A 19,668-nucleotide genomic window follows, 5' to 3' on the forward strand; every position below is an offset into this window, starting at 1 on the left:
GTTAGAACCACTCTTGTATAAACTGTAAATATACATACTTGTAACATGCACGAGCAAATATACATACATCGAAGAACTTGAATGTCAGTCCTGAGAAAGTTGGTAGGCGTAACTTTTTACATGAATTGTCTTTTGATTTAATTAGAACGCTTTTATATCGTCGTGCATCAATTGAGACCCTTCCCTGACAACTTAAATTCAGAAGTGGGATGCTCTTAGGCACAACTGAAAAATAAAAACATGATGAGCTAGAGATCGATCAACAAAAAATGACGCAAGACCTGCAAAAAATAGATTTTACCTGATCACCAGGCTGCCTATGTAATGAATGTTACAAAAACTGATTTTTTGTCAATAAGTATTCATTTAAAAGAAAATGTGAGCCAATTATCTAAGAACTACAAATTTTGTTACTTTTTCTTATCAAAGAACTTAACGATTTTTAATTTTTAATCCGGGATTCCTATGAATACATTTCTGTTTAAAAGATATTCCTAAACAAATTAAAATACGTTTTTTTATTAGTTTCAGATAAACGATTAAAAAACAGATTATTGACATTTTTAAATGGTCTACCATAGTAGACCACGCGTGCATTTGTGTAATAAGGTGGGGCGCGTATAAAATAAATACAAATAAATGTAAGGCGCGATAACCTCCGAAGAGATTTTAGGCCAAGCTTTCTTCCAATTTGCGTCGTACTCCTTTTTAAGTTTTCCTACAAATTGGCGGGACGGGACCTAATTGTTTTATGCCGACTCCGAACGGCATCTGCGAGGCAGATGAGTTTTCACTGAGAGCTTTTCATGGCAGAAATACACTCGGAGTGCTTGCCAAACACTGCCGAGGGGCGACCCCGCTTAGAAAAATTTTCTTCTAATTGAAAAACCTTATTTCTAAAATATTTGTGGACTGGCTGCTCATATTTGTTCTATTCTATTTTATGAATATTATGTAGTCTGATTTTCTATGGACACATTTAAAAGAAAAGTTGGTTTTAAACACAAATAGGCAATTTATAACAATTCAATTTATTCATCGCAAATAAACAAAACATTCTTCCATTCTCTGAACATTCGTGACAGATATTCTTCCTGTCAGCCGTTTTTGACAGGTAGGTGTGGCAATAAAGGAATAGAAAGGTTCTTCACTTGTAGGAATTTACAATGGTATCAACATAAGTGTGACAAGAAAAAATCTTAATTTTGGTACATTCGATTATTGAATACAAAAACAACATTTAAACACGCTTTTGAAGACACGTTTTATTGCTGCCGTGTTCAGACTTTATTCCAATCGGAGTATTTTGCTCCGCTCTACCTACAACCACATTTTTTATCTAAAAGTTATATTTGTTTCGAGTTGAAAGCTAAATTATATTGTAACGAATTTAGGGAAATTCCGCTTATTCCAAACCTTCTGCTAACGTTCGAATCGCGAAACTGTTAAATGAATAACGCCAATATTTAATAATGCAAAATGGTCTTTATTAGACTAATTTCAGGGTACTTCACAATAGCTCTTACTTCACAACTAATTACGTGTTTAAATCAAACTGATTACTGACTACTCAGCTTTCGCTGCTTTTATACTCTCTGTTGCCTCGTCCACCCATTTCTCCTAAGGTCTAGTAACTTCGCGAACTTCATGCTTGGTTACCAGCCATATATGTACATGTATATTTGTAGTTTATAGTCTCTCGCATAGCCATATGCGTGTATATATGTGAGTACTACTTCGGCTGATGGTGTCTCCCTGCTGCCTTGTATTTACATGTGTAAATGATGATTGATTTGTTAACGTACATACAAGTGGCTGCTTAGTATCGGATTAGGGATGCTAGTATCACTTAGTGATTTGAATATTCGTCGCAATATCATTCCCTACCAGAGCTGTAAAATGATTCAATCAATACAGTTATAAATCAAGATTGATTCATTTTACAAATATGATTGGGTGATTTCAAATATATAAGCCAAGTTTGAATGCGATTTCATTTTTTCCATTCAAAAATTCCGTTAGTGATTGCATGACTGTAAAAAAAGGATTCAGCTTGATTGTGAATGCATGCAGAGCACTCCCACTCACGAGTGATTGCAAAATTTGTTGACTGCAATCACTTTTCATCCAGTTTCAGTGAAATATCCGTTTTCAGGGTTGATACTTTCGTACTTTTAATGGCTAACATACATGTGAATGGTTTGAAGGTTATTTATAACCGGGCTGCCATATTTCATTTAAAACATTATGTTTGATTCTAAAAAGTTTTATTCGGGGAATTTTGCCCCAAATGAATGAAATTCAATTTTGAATGCTTCAATTCTGATTGAAATAAATAAGAAGCACGTATAAATGAGTTAGTTATTCATAAAACATAATTGGAATAAAATATTATTTCCAATAAAATAATTTCCAATCATAAATCCCAAATGTGGTTCTCGCATTCAATAGCGACGGTAACTCTGACTCAATGTTTTGACATTTTATAATGTAAAACTGTATTTTGGTATTTTCTACAAAAATAAGCATTATTTTTTTAAAAGTTAAGAAGAAATCAATTGCCACATAAATAAGGAATATAATGAAGTGCTTTTTGTGGGTTATAGTGCAGTGAAGGTGGAGAAAAATGCGTTTAAAAACCTGAAACGGTAGACGTCAAATAGTTGTGCACAGTGTTCCTCTTTATATCAAAAACACATAAAATGTGATTGTATTATTCAAAGGCCCGGCATTTTTTGATCTTCTCCATATATATATTCTCAGACCGCGAGGCTATTACACTTGCAGATATAAGCTTGCATTTGCAATATATTTATTTCAACATTTCTTGATATGGTTAACTTTGCTAATCAGTGACTTTATATTTTATAATTTTAAACCTCTGTCTATTTCACCATGCATAAGTAACTTGAATATGTAAAAGATATGCACTCTGTAAATTCGCGTAATAAAAATTATTTTAATCTGGCGGCTTATAAAACTGAAGCAGACAAATGTGATCTGCATTATAAAGGTCTTAAATCCTATAATGAACTACCAAATGATATTAAATCATGTCATTCCAATAAATTTAAACAAAAATTGTACAATTATTGCAGAACACTACCAATTTAGTGCTGGACAGGCGGGCTTCCATAACATCGATAGAAGTGCAGCGAAACTATTCTGCTATGTAGCGCCAAGACTTCCAAGCTCTTGTACGCATACAAAAAAGGTTGCCGAAGCACATACTGAAACGCGTCACTCGATTAACTCAGTGCATGGCCGTGCAAATGTTGCCTTCGCGCTTTACTAACATGCGTAAAATGCCTACATACTACACTTGCACAACACTTTGTTCGCACGATCTCATGATCTCCCATCCATAGTACTCTACGGTAGTACACAGATGTAACTATTCTGATTGCATAGCCCAGAATACAATTATAAACATTGTAAAATAGATGTAAGTTATGTTTAAGAAAGCCGTAATAAAAAAATAATAAAAATAATTCTTTGATTACAAAAAAAGATACTCTGAAACTTAAAAAAGCCATGATTCCGATTTACAAAGTCTTTGGCATTGTGTGCGTAACATAAAATAAACCAAGATGTGATAGTTAATATCCACTAGATCTGGGGGTTGTTGTTGTTGTTGTAGCAGTGCTTCGCCCCACCTAACAGCCGCGACCGATCACAGATTGTCATCAATATCCTCTAACGGTAGTCCAAGGAAACTTGCTGTTTCAACAGGGGTGGACCATAAGGAAAGGGGTGTTAGAGGCGTTGGTTCCACATTAAAATTAAAGAGATGGTTGGTGTCATGTGGGGACACATTGCAAGCGGGGCATATATTTTGTATGTCGGGGTTGATTCTGGATAGGTAAGAGTTTAACCTGTTACAGTATCCAGAACGAAGTTGAGCCAGAGTGACTCGCGTTTCCCTGGGGAGTATGCGTTCCTTTTCCGCGAGTTTTGGATACTTTTCTTTGAGTACTGAATTCACCGGGCAATTCCCGGCATAAAGGTCCGACGCCTGTTTGTGGAGTTCACCAAGGACCTGCTTGTGTTGTGCTGGGTTCTCAGGTGCCGTATTTCCTCAAAATGCTTACGGAGATCACTCCTTAAGCCCCTAGGCGGTGTTGGCTCATCAATCAGATGTCTGTTCGGATGCCCAGGTTTCTGGGTATTTAACAGGAACTGTTTGGTCAGCATCTCGTTTCTCTACCTGATGGGGAGTATTCTCGCCTCATTATGCAGATGGTGTTCTGGGGACATAAGAAGGCAGCCTGTGGCAATTCTGAGAGCAGTATTTTGGCAGGCCTGTAGCTTCTTCCAGTGGGTAATTTTTAGGCTTGGCGACCATATGAGTGACGCGTAGCACGTAATCGGCTGGCTAATTGCTTTGTATGTAGTAATGAGCGTTTCTTTATCTTTTCCCCAGGTACTGCCAGCAAGGGATTTGAGGATTTTGTTACGGCTCTGAATTCTCGGAACAATTGCGGCTGCGTGCTCACCAAAATGTAGATCCTGATCAAACGTCACACCCAAGATTTTGGGGTGTAGGACAGTCGGTAGCGTAGTGCCATCGACGTGGATGTTCAAAATTGTCGACATTTGGGACGTCCATGTTGTAAATAAGGTCGCGGAAGATTTAGTCGGTGATAATGCCAGGTTTCGCGAGGCGAAAAAAACTGGAGAGATCAGGGAGGTAGCCGTTTATTTTATTGCATAGCTCATCGATCTGTGGGCCTGGGCCTGTGGCCATTACTGTGCAGTCATCGGCGTAGGAAACGATTGTGACTCCTTCCGGTGGTGAAGGTAGCTTAGATATGTAGAAATTAAACAAAAGTGGGGATAGGATACCACCCTGTGGCACCCCTTGTTTAATTCTCCTTGGTTTTGATGTTTCGTTTCTAAATTGCACCGATGCCTGCCGACCACCCAGATAATTTGCGGTCCAACTTTTAGGACATGTGGGAAGGGTAGACCCTTCCAGGTCTTGCAGTAACGAGTCATGGTTGACCGTATCAAAAGCTTTTGATAGGTCTAGCGCTACGAGTACTGTTCTATGGTGGGGGTTTTGATTTAAACCGCAATTTATCTGGGTGCTAATGGCATTTAGCGCGGAGGTACTGCTATGGAGTTTTCTGAAGCCATGCTGATGAGAGGCTAGCTGCAAATTTGCTTGGAAATAAGGGAGCAAAATGGCTTCGAGCGTCTTTGCCACTGGCGATAGGAGGGATATCGGACGATACGACTCTCATATGTTAGCTGGTTTACCAGGCTTTAGTAGCGGGACCACCTTGGCCATCTTCCATTTCTCGGGCATGACAAAGGTGGAAAGAGACAGGTTGAAGACCTGCGCTAAATATTTGAAACTCTCTTTCCCTAGGCTTTTAAGCATCGGCATGGCTATGCCGTCTGGGCCCACTGCTTTGGATGGTTTAGCGCGACCAATGGCGTCCTCAACCTCTTTAGCGGTGATGGTGATTGGTGACGCGCTGAATTTGTGTTTATGTGCGTGTCTGTTGGCCCTCCGTCTATCTTTGTCGACCGTAGAATGCATTATATATTGTCGGCAGAAAGCGCTCGCGCATTTTTTCGCATCCGACAGCACTTTGTCGCCAAAGGCGATGGAGACTTTGTCTTTGTGCTTAGTCGGATTCGATAGGGACTTTACGGTGGACCAAAGTTTACCCACACCGGTAGAGGTTACAACCTCTTAGGTGCTCCTCCCATTTCGCCCGCTTGTGTTCATCCACAATCAATCTGATGCGTTGGTGTATATCCCTTATTTGGGAGTCGTCTGGATCAAGCTGCCTTATAAGGTCACGTTCTCTCGCTAAGTTTGCGGCCTCCGCCGGGAAGTGGGGCCGGATTTGGGGAATTCTCCCGGCGGGAATGAAACGTGCCGAGGCGGATTCAATGACCTTGCGGAAGGCACGCTCCCCTTGGCGGGCATCAGTCGGGATAGAGAGGGTAGCAAAGAGGTTGTCTGTAAAAGATTTATATTCTACCCACTTTCCTTTTTTAAAGTTTATGAAAGTGCGTTTTTCGGTGACGATGAAGTCGGCGGTACGCTCGAGCGAAATAAGTATAGGCAGGTGGTCGGATGCCAATGTTACCATCGGCTGCCAGTTGACGCAGTTTACGAGTTATGCGCTCACGATTGAGATATCTGGCGAACTGTGACAGCTTCCTACCATACGTGTGGGCGCGTCTCCGTTTATTGTGCAGAACGTCGTTTCTTCTATTTGATCCGCCGACATCTCACCCCTACTGTCCGCCCGCAAGTTTGAATGCCATAGATCGTGATGGGCATTGAAATCGCCTAAGATAATGCGAGTGTTGCCAGTGAGTAAGGCTCTGATATTAGGGCGGTATCCACTGGTGCAACAGGTGGCAGGGGAGATGTAGATGTTGATGATTTCTAGGTTTGCATCACCTGACCGGACAGATAGGCCTTGACGTTCTAAGACATTGTCCCTGCGGTCGATGCCAGGATCAAATATATAATATTGCACAGAGTGGTGTATTATAAACGCAAGGCCGCTCTCGCGATCTTTTCTGTGGACATTATACCCAGAGCAGATCTGCAATGCAGATCGTGCTGTTAGTTTAGTCTCTTGAATCGCAGCAATGCGGATGTTGTGCCGCTTCATGAAATCGACTATTTCCGTAATCTTCCCAGTTAGTCCATTACAGTTTAACTGCAGAATTCTGAAGTGCATGGGGGGAGACGTCGCCACTTTGGGGGTAAGCGACGGGTGACTACGCCTGGGTTGAGGAAGGCCAGGACGAAGCAGCAGCGGGTACTTGTTGTGGCTTGCTGAGCAGCGGGGCTGCTGGAAGGTCGCCCTTGGGCGTGAACAGCAAGGAGCCACAAAAGATTTATAAAAGTTACGTGGACGTCGGGTTTTGGGATCAAGCCCAGAACAACCTGTCCGATGCAACCATCCCTTACACGAGACACACTGAACAGAGTATGACTGTCCTAAAAAGATTCTTTTCCGGCAGATGCAGCAAAACCATTTCTCAGGACCAGGGTCAGGAGACGGACCCGGATTGGATTCGATACCTTTCCGGAGCAAGAGAATATGGAGCAGTCCCGCTGCAAGGAGCTGCTGGGAGGATGACAATTTGTGGGAGGGACGCAACAAATTAAATGGGGTTACACTGAGATGACAGTCCTTGGTCAAGAAAAATCCCGAGTCGCTCCGGTACATAGAACCGACTGCCTTGGGAAGGGAGATCTGGGGGTGTGATATCTCTGTGCATTGACTAAGCTTCCCGTTGCGTTTGGTACAAATAAATGCATAAGCGGGATCAAAACCAAAGAGAAAGGGGGATTTTGTACAGATTATAATTTATAAAAACGATTTTTTTTTGTTTTCTCGGAGCCCCTGCAATACTTTTGAAAGTTTAGAAAGTTTTGGCAGCTAATGGTATCAAAATTGGCCAGTTTTTTTAATGAAAAATATGACCTGTATCGTTTTGAAAGCTTTTTGAAAATTTGTTTATATAAAAAGATGAAATTCGCATGACAACAACATGATTTTTTTATTAATAGCGTAACTATATTGTACTTTTAATCACGTTAGCTGGCTATAGGCTTTTTTATTTATATTTAATGTTTATTGAAAATGCTACACTGTGTCTGAAAGGCGATGTTTTTTCTATTGTAATAAACAAAAAAAAATATAAAAACAAAAAAATTGTATTAATGACATAAGCACAATATTGGACTACCTACCCAATTGGAAACTTCATTGCTCATATAATATATATCACCGTGTCTTTTCCAAAAATATGGTAGTAAGAAAATTTTGGATTTCGCGCAAATAAATAAGTTAATAATAATAATTAGTTTTTCTCTTGCAAATGAAGATGTACAAATTTTTTTTATCCTATGCGTCAAGCGAAGAAAGGTCTCTTTTACAATCAGATTTGGACACATTGCTCAGTTGATGCACCATCCACTATATGCCACTTAAACTTACAAATGCAGATTTATGTAGATTACTCCAGCCAGCTTCCTACACTCTTTACCAGTTATAATCAACACAGAAGAGGTATACAGTTTTATAAACCTTTATACGTATAGTAAACTTAACTTCAACCTTCATATTACTGCAACTGTTAATAAGGCTAGACGTGTTCTGGCGTTTGTAAAGCGATGGTATAAAGAATTCAGCGACTCGTACGTTACTAAAGCTCTATTTACAACATTATTCAGGCCGATATTAGAATACGGTGGAATAATTTGGAACCTGAGCTACCAGGTTCATATTGATCGACTAGAATCAGTCCAAAAACAATTCTTACTTTTCTCCTTAAGAGATTTCCTTGCTAGTCGTAGGGAAATGCTTGGAATTGTATTTATGACGGTTAAAAACCATTGCCTTCCAACGACTCGGCATGAGCAGGTTTAGCCTGGTTTCGTTGGACGATTTGAGGGCAGTGCGCTGTCACAACGTTCATAAAAAAAATTTTAATAAAAAAACTCTTTCCGTTTTGAACACTTTTTGTTCAAAAGAGAATTTTCTAAAATGCTCAATTTGCTTGATGGGATCTTTTAAAAAGAAAGTAATAAAAACTTAAATCCTTTAAGTCCTTTAATTGGTGGTGCCAAAACGTACACTAACAATCATAATTTTCTACTTTGGTTTATATCATTAAAACAACTTCTTAGTACTGATACGAATATTCTTCTGAAAAAAAAAACAATGTTGGGGAAACGGTTAAACAGAATTAATGTGTCAGTATGCAAAAAAAATTGTTATAGTAATACTGCGGAAGTGCTTAAGGGCCCGTTACTGATACTTAGCATATACTTGACTTGATTTGGCCTAAACTTGGCAACTTAGCATGATTATACTCCACTTATTGACTTAAATGTCAATTTGTATGACAAAATGTCAAAATGAAATGGAAACAAACAAATGGCATCTCAAAATGTAAACGTCACTTAGAACTTACAAAGAAAATCAAAATTCAACAGACTTCTAAGTCAAGTTAAGTGTTGCTAAGTTTTGAGCAATCAGTAACATGCAATGTTCATTTAACAGGACAGTTTTCAAGTCAAGTCAAGTCTATGCTAAGTATGAGTAATGGGCCCTTTAGACTTCAATTGTTCAATTTAAGGGTAAAGTTTATAAAACCAACTTGTAAAACCCTTTCCCCACTCTTGGACATGTTTGTGTTCTTTTCTGGAATAAATATTACATGATTTTCGCAGCTCTCCCGCAAGTTTGCGTCCTCATTTAATAAAATATTGTCCGAAAAATCATCATTTTGTGTACAAATTTAGTGATCTTTACATTATTAAGTAGTAACAATAAGAAATAAAGGAAATCCCCATTAAATAGGCTTGGAGAAACTTTGTCATACGTGCGCTCATTTCCTACTGGTTCGCTTGGTGTGTAAAATTTTTTGAATACATTTTTAATTTTTAATTGACAATTGCCTAAACATGCATTCTAACGATGTAAATTGAGAGAGTTCACCTTTAAGACAAATTCTAGCATTTTCGGGACTCCAAATTTCTTAAGAAACATGAAGTGCCGTCAGCAAATCGCTTTTTAAAGCTTACCTAATTCAATATTAATTTAGTATGCGCACATACATATACATACGAATACATAAAAGCTTATAGTAGTAGTACTTTTTTGAATGAAGAAATACTTTTTGAAGTGTTTGGATGTTGCTTAGTATTAAAAGCAGAACATACACAAAAGTAGGATGTTATGAAATTTCTTTGACTTATCTGGTCACAAGAGATTAAATGGTTTTCAAGAAATTATGGTCTTATTATACAATGTATATTACTTTTTTTTTTCAAAATATGTAATTGTTAGTTTGAATTGAAAATATTATGCAACGAAGTTTGAATCCTATTTATTTCTGAATTAATTTTAACCCTTATGATTTGATGCAGAAGAGGTTATCCCAAATAATATTGTGCACTTTCGTAGGTCAACTTTGTGAAATCAAAAGATATCTAAATCCCGGTATTAATTACAATACAAGATCCCGAAAATCCCGGGGTTCCTAAATTATAAAATATTGACATCCCTAATATACGGTGAGGTTTTAGAACTTGTTGGCATATTCATTAACCCATTTGGCGGCACATGTTGCTATTATTTGGAAACTAGAAAAAATTTGATATAATAACTATAGTTTTCGAGACCACAGAAACCTGTACGGTAAGTACCTATATATATATATTTTTACTAATAACATAAAAAACATTAAAAGTGCAAGAAACTGTTTTTATGAAAAAAGAGCACGAAAAAAACAACGTAAATAAAGAATACCAAGGTCAGTAAGATCCGTGGTTCTTAGCGAGTAGGTACAGTTTAGAAATTTTGCAGTAAAATAAATAGTTTACACCCAAAGCGCACTTAAATATATTGCTCGATATCACGCCGATTTTCACAGGTTTTTATACAAAAGTGCCATATGTTGTTGTATGGTGAGCAAATGATGTGAAATTTTGGATATATCTATTTTACTTTATTCTACCCAAGATAATAAGGTTATTGGTTTCATCTGTTAATCTGCATCGTAATGGCATAAACTAATCGAGATAAATAAAGACTTTCATGTATCAAAATGATCACGGGGAAAAAGGAAATTTATCGAAACCGATGGTGCAAACTTTACAGGTGGGTAGAAAACTTACTGTAGACAACTTTTTCTTTTCCAATTTTTACCATGAAAATGTAAGTAGTCATTAGTCTGTTATATAGTTTTGGAATTCACAAAAGGGTTATGCTGTTTCTGTGATACTTACAGCCACACTTTTTACATTTATCTGCTTGGGAGTTAAAAATAAATGTATCTGAACCAAAAAAAGTTAGGAATAGACATTTTTAAGCTTCGATTTATTCAGTCTGCGTGTTAAAGGCAATTACAATTGTGAACATATGTATGTGTCGATGTCTGTTTTATATGTTTGGCTGTGTGTTATTGAAATTATGAATATAACCATTTAAACAATTAGCATAATTAAAAAATCTACAAAGAGTTAACCTTTATTAATAGTAGTTTTTCAAAATTCTCGTCGGATAACGAGCCCCGTCGAGGCGAATTTAATATTGTTGCCGAAGAAAATAATCTTTCAACCGCTGCTGATGAGGGCAAAGGAGTGTTGTACTTAATAAAACATTTTTTTATGAGTGGGTATTTGTTCAGCATTTCGGTGCCAGTGCTTGGGTCAGCAATATAATTACTATATTCTATGTCCACTGGAGTCAATGCTCTATCAGTCGGTTGCACATTTTCACCTAGAATATTGAATTTGTTTAGATAATATAGTTAACTTATCTAATCAATATCGTTTCAACTACAGTTATTTACTTTTTCGTCCAAAGTCAAAAAATTTAAAACTTTCAGGCGTGTTAGAGGTGCTAAAACTTGCATCAACTGGATAATCATTTGATATGATATTTCTAACCATTTCGCTCAGCTCCGTTACTTTAGCGTCGCCGTATATGGGATTAAGGGCACGCACCCATTGAAATTTTATTTCCGGGCATAATGTGGATGCAATAATGGCATCATTGATGTCCTCTTGCAATTCAAAATAGCTTCTAAAGCGTTCCTTCAAAGCATCAACTATAAAACTCGGTGTTTCGTTAAAATGTAACAAATTGTTGCCTTGCACAATATTTTTATATTTGGTAACAATAGTTGCAAGGGTTGGGCAAAAGGTAGCCATAAATCATTTTTTTGTCGCCTTGTAAAAAGTCAATAGCATCGGCGAGTGGTTTTAGTATCCGGATATACTCTTCCAAATAATCGAGATCCGTTTCGTAAAATTTATTTACGCCTAGTGCTTGACATAAATCATTAATTTTTTCTTTGTGTGAGTACAAACATGTAACCGCTTCATATAACGAATTCCACCTAGTAACGACAGGGTATTTTAACTGAGATCCGATTATAGAAATTATTTGCTCGGAACTTTTCGGACGGTTTACTTTGCTCCACAAGGCGGAGCACTTTGAAATTATCTTTTGAAATGAACAATTTATTATTAAAACTGCTCAAATTTAAGTATGCATATTTCTATCAAAACTTACAATAGTATGTTTGTCATAGTTTGAGGGACTTCTTTTTAAATATCGAGCTATGTCATTCGGTGCAATCAAATTAAGTGTGTGGGTAGCGTGTGTTTCGGTGAACAATTTGAATATTTTGAAAACTCGCCTATCTCTAAAACCTCTTCAGCTCCGGTATTCTCATCGCATTGTATTTGGCTTATGCCAAACTCCTTAAATGACTTTACAAAATTTGATCCATTGTCGGTAACCGTAGCTCTAACATTTGCATTATGAAGGCCAAAACAACTGTTGATGCTCATTATAAAATCATTAATTTTTTCGAAGGAATGTGTTCCTTTAAAGCGGCGGTAAGCCAATGCTAGCGACTTTCTTTCAAAAGAGCTCGTTAGCCAATGACATGTATAGCCAAAAAAGCTGCGATGCTTGGTAGACCACACATCAGCAGTTGTACAAAAATACTGGTGAGCTTGCAGTTCGTTTTTAATTTTTAACATAACTCTTGTGTAGTATTCGTCTATTTTTTCTACTGTTGTTTGCCTACTCATGAGCCTTGCTTGCGGATTTAAAAATGATACAAATTGTTTAAAAACTGTATTTTCTACTAATGATATCGGCAGCATGTTTTCGGCAATGAGTTTTTGTGAGGTCCTGAAAAGCGCTTTCCCGAGTTTTCGATTTGCTACCCTCTGACAATTTAATTTTTTCGTATTCTGTATATTGTTTTTCGTGTTTTATTCGCAAATGACGGATGAAATTTGACGAAACTCGTAATGAACCCTTCAGTTTCGTTTTACATATTCGGCACTGCGCTATAATATTTCCATGCTCCTTTACATTCTCATTTGAATCTAGCTATATATTCAGAAAGGGATTACTCACCTTGTCTGAATTATGGTATAATTTCATAAATTTAAAACTTTTTAACGATTTTTTAAATATTTTTTTTTTGTTTTGTTTTGTTTTATTTTATTTTATTTCATTTTGCATTTTGATAAGAATTAATAGCCTTTATATTAAATAATATATTCGGCACTGCGCTATAATATTTCCATGCTCCTTTACATTCTCATTTGAATCTAGCTATATATTCAGAAAGGGATTACTCAACTTGTCTGAATTATGGTATAATTTCATAAATTTAAAACTTTTTAACGATTTTTTAAATATTTTTTTTTGTCTTGTTTTGTTTTATTTTATTTTATTTCATTTTGCATTTTGATAAGAATTAATAGCCTTTATATTAAATAATATATTGTTAAATTTTTGAGCTGAAGGCCAATTTAAATAAACATATGTATATGATCCCGAAGATGGGTTTAGAATAAAGCCGAAATATCGACAAGAATAAATTATACAACTATAATACAAAAAGTTGTGTTTTTATTTAAGTTGGCTTTCAGCTCAAAAATTTAACAATATAATATTTCATTTTGTTTTGTTTTATTGTATTTTCATTTATCCAGTTTTATTTTAATTTATTTTTACTTATTGTTTTCCTCAAAGTTTTCTGAAAAAAATTTTCTTTTTACTTTACTCATTCTTTTCCCACTTAGTTTCAGGCTTGGTGAGAAAGGAAATGAAAAATATGAAAAAATGTTTCGGAAAACGAACAACGAATCGGCCCCTTAGCACAAACCTCTTTAACTATATCGAAGAAATATGTATATAAAATCTGACTTTGTGTTGATGTTTTACAATTCCCTTTCGATGTGCTTGCAACAGGCCGTAATGTGGCAGGAGTATCCGCAATTAACGAAACCATGTCTGGTGTATGACACAAATTTTCCGATGTGCTTGGAAAAGCTGGTGTATACTCTTGAGTGTCCAAAATAGATATTACGTCCTCTGCCTCTTTTACATGTTGGATATCCTGAGATGGATTTGGTGATTCAATAAAACACATCGCTTCACCGGAAATTATCTCCGCAAAAATTATATTTTCTGAATAATATTCCTCACACATTTTTAATTTGTTATTATATTGAAGACTGACAATTTTTCGAACTAAAAATGATTTATAAGTATACGATGGAATTTCGGTAGACTTGTTTTAAATATTTATTAGCTACAAGTTTTAATGTACAACAGTTTCCTTGATTCAAAAAGCGGGAATCCTAGATTTGAAACTACCATAATTTCTAGAAACCTTTGACAAAATACTCAAATACTTATAATACCACAGCGGCAACACCAAAGTCTCTGAAATTCCTGTATCTTTTAGCTCAGCGCGAAACATCTATATATCAATATAAGCAAATTAATATAATATATGAATACTTGGCTAGGAAAACGTTTTAGACTCAAATTTCTGCATGTCTTTCTCTAGCTAATTACAGAAAAAATTTACCTTCTTCATTGCTCAAATTAAAATAAAAAGTTTCCTCGTATTACATACTACCGGTTCTTTTTATAATTTTTGATGGCACGTACATCCTTATTATCATTGATTCGTATATTTGCTGCTTTTCAATTTCCTATAATAACTACAGTAATACATTAATTTAATAATAATTAACTCAAACCATATATAGCTCATACAACTTTACAAATATGCAAAATTTAATATACGATTAAATATCAAAAATGCATTTTGGGTAGCCTGCAATTTTTTATAATCCTTGTCTAAATTTCTTTCGAAAGAGTCATCTTAAAAAGCGAAATAGTTTCAAAAATATTCATAATATGTGCTTGAAGGGTTAATTTTAATACGCCGAATTTTCAAAATCACCACATCTGCCACACCAATGAAGAAGTTGATATGAAGGCAGGGCTGTTCAACGACCCGTTATCATACTTTTTTTCATTATTCTGAAATTTTCTAATTTATTACACGTCAATAAGAGACTTGAACTTATTTCATGAAGCAGATTGTCATAAAAAATGTTCTAACACATTTTTAAAACTCTACTTTCACAAAAAATACTCAGAATGAATTCATACCATTTCATCAGAATTCGTTTTAGAGGTATGGTTCCTTCGGCAAAGTTTCTTAGTTTGATCCCTAGAATACGATTTTCACAGAGCAATGAGCGATTTTTAAATCGACCCGCCCTAGTCTACAGTCCTCTCTTTTTGATGATAGAAGCTTAGTTAGCCTAACGTTGTAAGACCTACATAATTTTCGACACTTTACAGCCCCGCCCTTTAACCCACGCCTTTCCCGCTTGGTCGATCATGTGCACCTGTCGCCTTCGCTTAATCTCGCCCAGTCTAATTGGGACGTTTACGGAGCAAGCTTCAAGGGATGCGTCCTTTTTGGCTAGTTCATCCGCTTTTTTCACTCGTTGGTAACTTTTCTAACACCTTTCGCAATTAAAAACTACAATGTAACATATGAATACGGAAACAAAATGTGTTAGCAAGTATTTTTGTTGTATAGGGAGAATGTTTATAACAGTGCGAAATTTACAATGCTTTATTATGCTTTTGTTAGATCGAAACTGGAATACGCGGCCACAGTTTGGAATCCTCTACGCTATCCATTCGAATAGACTTGAACGTGTTCAAAAAAGGTTCCTGCACTTTGCTTTGTTCCAATTAAGGTTTGACTTGCCTATTCCGTCATATATTTCGCGATGTAGATTGATTGATATGCAATCTCTTGAGGTTAGAAGGACAATTTCTGGACTCTTGTTCCTGCATGGCCTAGTCAATGGGAATATTGATTGCCCTCCTGTTCTATAAGATCCGTGGTTCTTAGCGAGTAGGTACAGTTTAGAAATTTTGCAGTAAAATAAATAGTTTACACCCAAAGCGCACTTAAATATATTGCTCGATATCACGCCGATTTTCACAGGTTTTTATACAAAAGTGCCATATGTTGTTGTATGGTGAGCAAATGATGTGAAATTTTGGATATATCTATTTTACTTTATTCTACCCAAGATAATAAGGTTATTGGTTTCATCTGTTAATCTGCATCGTAATGGCATAAACTAATCGAGATAAATAAAGACTTTCATGTATCAAAATGATCACGGGGAAAAAGGAAATTTATCGAAACCGATGGTGCAAACTTTACAGGTGGGTAGAAAACTTACTGTAGACAACTTTTTCTTTTCCAATTTTTACCACGAAAATGTAAGTAGTCATTAGTCTGTTATATAGTTTTGGAATTCACAAAAGGGTTATGCTGTTTCTGTGATACTTACAGCCACACTTTTTACATTTATCTGCTTGGGAGTTAAAAATAAATGTATCTGAACCAAAAAAAGTTAGGAATAGACATTTTTAAGCTTCGATTTATTCAGTCTGCGTGTTAAAGGCAATTACAATTGTGAACATATGTATGTGTCGATGTCTGTTTTATATGTTTGGCTGTGTGTTATTGAAATTATGAATATAACCATTTAAACAATTAGCATAATTAAAAAATCTACAAAGAGTTAACCTTTATTAATAGTAGTTTTTCAAAATTCTCGTCGGATAACGAGCCCCGTCGAGGCGAATTTAATATTGTTGCCGAAGAAAATAATCTTTCAACCGCTGCTGATGAGGGCAAAGGAGTGTTGTACTTAATAAAACATTTTTTTATGAGTGGGTATTTGTTCAGCATTTCGGTGCCAGTGCTTGGGTCAGCAATATAATTACTATATTCTATGTCCACTGGAGTCAATGCTCTATCAGTCGGTTGCACATTTTCACCTAGAATATTGAATTTGTTTAGATAATATAGTTAACTTATCTAATCAATATCGTTTCAACTACAGTTATTTACTTTTTCGTCCAAAGTCAAAAAATTTAAAACTTTCAGGCGTGTTAGAGGTGCTAAAACTTGCATCAACTGGATAATCATTTGATATGATATTTCTAACCATTTCGCTCAGCTCCGTTACTTTAGCGTCGCCGTATATGGGATTAAGGGCACGCACCCATTGAAATTTTATTTCCGGGCATAATGTGGATGCAATAATGGCATCATTGATGTCCTCTTGCAATTCAAAATAGCTTCTAAAGCGTTCCTTCAAAGCATCAACTATAAAACTCGGTGTTTCGTTAAAATGTAACAAATTGTTGCCTTGCACAATATTTTTATATTTGGTAACAATAGTTGCAAGGGTTGGGCAAAAGGTAGCCATAAATCATTTTTTTGTCGCCTTGTAAAAAGTCAATAGCATCGGCGAGTGGTTTTAGTATCCGGATATACTCTTCCAAATAATCGAGATCCGTTTCGTAAAATTTATTTACGCCTAGTGCTTGACATAAATCATTAATTTTTTCTTTGTGTGAGTACAAACATGTAACCGCTTCATATAACGAATTCCACCTAGTAACGACAGGGTATTTTAACTGAGATCCGATTATAGAAATTATTTGCTCGGAACTTTTCGGACGATTTACTTTGCTCCACAAGGCGGAGCACTTTGAAATTATCTTTTGAAATGAACAATTTATTATTAAAACTGCTCAAATTTAAGTATGCATATTTCTATCAAAACTTACAATAGTATGTTTGTCATAGTTTGAGGGACTTCTTTTTAAATATCGAGCTATGTCATTCGGTGCAATCAAATTAAGTGTGTGGGTAGCGTGTGTTTCGGTGAACAATTTGAATATTTTGAAAACTCGCCTATCTCTAAAACCTCTTCAGCTCCGGTATTCTCATCGCATTGTATTTGGCTTATGCCAAACTCCTTAAATGACTTTACAAAATTTGATCCATTGTCGGTAACCGTAGCTCTAACATTTGCATTATGAAGGCCAAAACAACTGTTGATGCTCATTATAAAATCATTAATTTTTTCGAAGGAATGTGTTCCTTTAAAGCGGCGGTAAGCCAATGCTAGCGACTTTCTTTCAAAAGAGCTCGTTAGCCAATGACATGTATAGCCAAAAAAGCTGCGATGCTTGGTAGACCACACATCAGCAGTTGTACAAAAATACTGGTGAGCTTGCAGTTCGTTTTTAATTTTTAACATAACTCTTGTGTAGTATTCGTCTATTTTTTCTACTGTTGTTTGCCTACTCATGAGCCTTGCTTGCGGATTTAAAAATGATACAAATTGTTTAAAAACTGTATTTTCTACTAATGATATCGGCAGCATGTTTTCGGCAATGAGTTTTTGTGAGGTCCTGAAAAGCGCTTTCCCGAGTTTTCGATTTGCTACCCTCTGACAATTTAATTTTTTCGTATTCTGTATATTGTTTTTCGTGTTTTATTCGCAAATGACGGATGAAATTTGACGAAACTCGTAATGAACCCTTCAGTTTCGTTTTACATATTCGGCACTGCGCTATAATATTTCCATGCTCCTTTACATTCTCATTTGAATCTAGCTATATATTCAGAAAGGGATTACTCACCTTGTCTGAATTATGGTATAATTTCATAAATTTAAAACTTTTTAACGATTTTTTAAATATTTTTTTTTTGTTTTGTTTTGTTTTATTTTATTTTATTTCATTTTGCATTTTGATAAGAATTAATAGCCTTTATATTAAATAATATATTCGGCACTGCGCTATAATATTTCCATGCTCCTTTACATTCTCATTTGAATCTAGCTATATATTCAGAAAGGGATTACTCAACTTGTCTGAATTATGGTATAATTTCATAAATTTAAAACTTTTTAACGATTTTTTAAATATTTTTTTTTGTCTTGTTTTGTTTTATTTTATTTTATTTCATTTTGCATTTTGATAAGAATTAATAGCCTTTATATTAAATAATATATTGTTAAATTTTTGAGCTGAAGGCCAATTTAAATAAACATATGTATATGATCCCGAAGATGGGTTTAGAATAAAGCCGAAATATCGACAAGAATAAATTATACAACTATAATACAAAAAGTTGTGTTTTTATTTAAGTTGGCTTTCAGCTCAAAAATTTAACAATATAATATTTCATTTTGTTTTGTTTTATTGTATTTTCATTTATCCAGTTTTATTTTAATTTATTTTTACTTATTATTTTCCTCAAAGTTTTCTGAAAAAAATTTTCTTTTTACTTTACTCATTCTTTTCCCACTTAGTTTCAGGCATGGTGAGAAAGGAAATGAAAAATATGAAAAAATGTTTCGGAAAACGAACAACGAATCGGCCCCTTAGCACAAACCTCTTTAACTATATCGAAGAAATATGTATATAAAATCTGACTTTGTGTTGATGTTTTACAATTCCCTTTCGATGTGCTTGCAACAGGCCGTAATGTGGCAGGAGTATCCGCAATTAACGAAACCATGTCTGGTGTATGACACAAATTTTCCGATGTGCTTGGAAAAGCTGGTGTATACTCTTGAGTGTCCAAAATAGATATTACGTCCTCTGCCTCTTTTACATGTTGGATATCCTGAGATGGATTTGGTGATTCAATAAAACACATCGCTTCACCGGAAATTATCTCCGCAAAAATTATATTTTCTGAATAATATTCCTCACACATTTTTAATTTGTTATTATATTGAAGACTGACAATTTTTCGAACTAAAAATGATTTATAAGTATACGATGGAATTTCGGTAGACTTGTTTTAAATATTTATTAGCTACAAGTTTTAATGTACAACAGTTTCCTTGATTCAAAAAGCGGGAATCCTAGATTTGAAACTACCATAATTTCTAGAAACCTTTGACAAAATACTCAAATACTTATAATACCACAGCGGCAACAC

The 19,668-nt window shown here is 35.5% G+C and overlaps 1 protein-coding gene across 3 annotated transcripts in view; it reads right to left on the minus strand.

The window, feature by feature from the left end:
- Positions 1-19,668, minus strand: part of Epp (Ecdysteroid phosphate phosphatase) — a 162,950-nt gene that overhangs the window by 83,814 nt on the left and 59,468 nt on the right. The window lies entirely within an intron of this gene.

The sequence above is a fragment of the Eurosta solidaginis genome, chromosome 1, assembly GCF_040869045.1.
Source record: "Eurosta solidaginis isolate ZX-2024a chromosome 1, ASM4086904v1, whole genome shotgun sequence".
NCBI classification, from domain to species: Eukaryota; Metazoa; Arthropoda; class Insecta; order Diptera; family Tephritidae; genus Eurosta; species Eurosta solidaginis.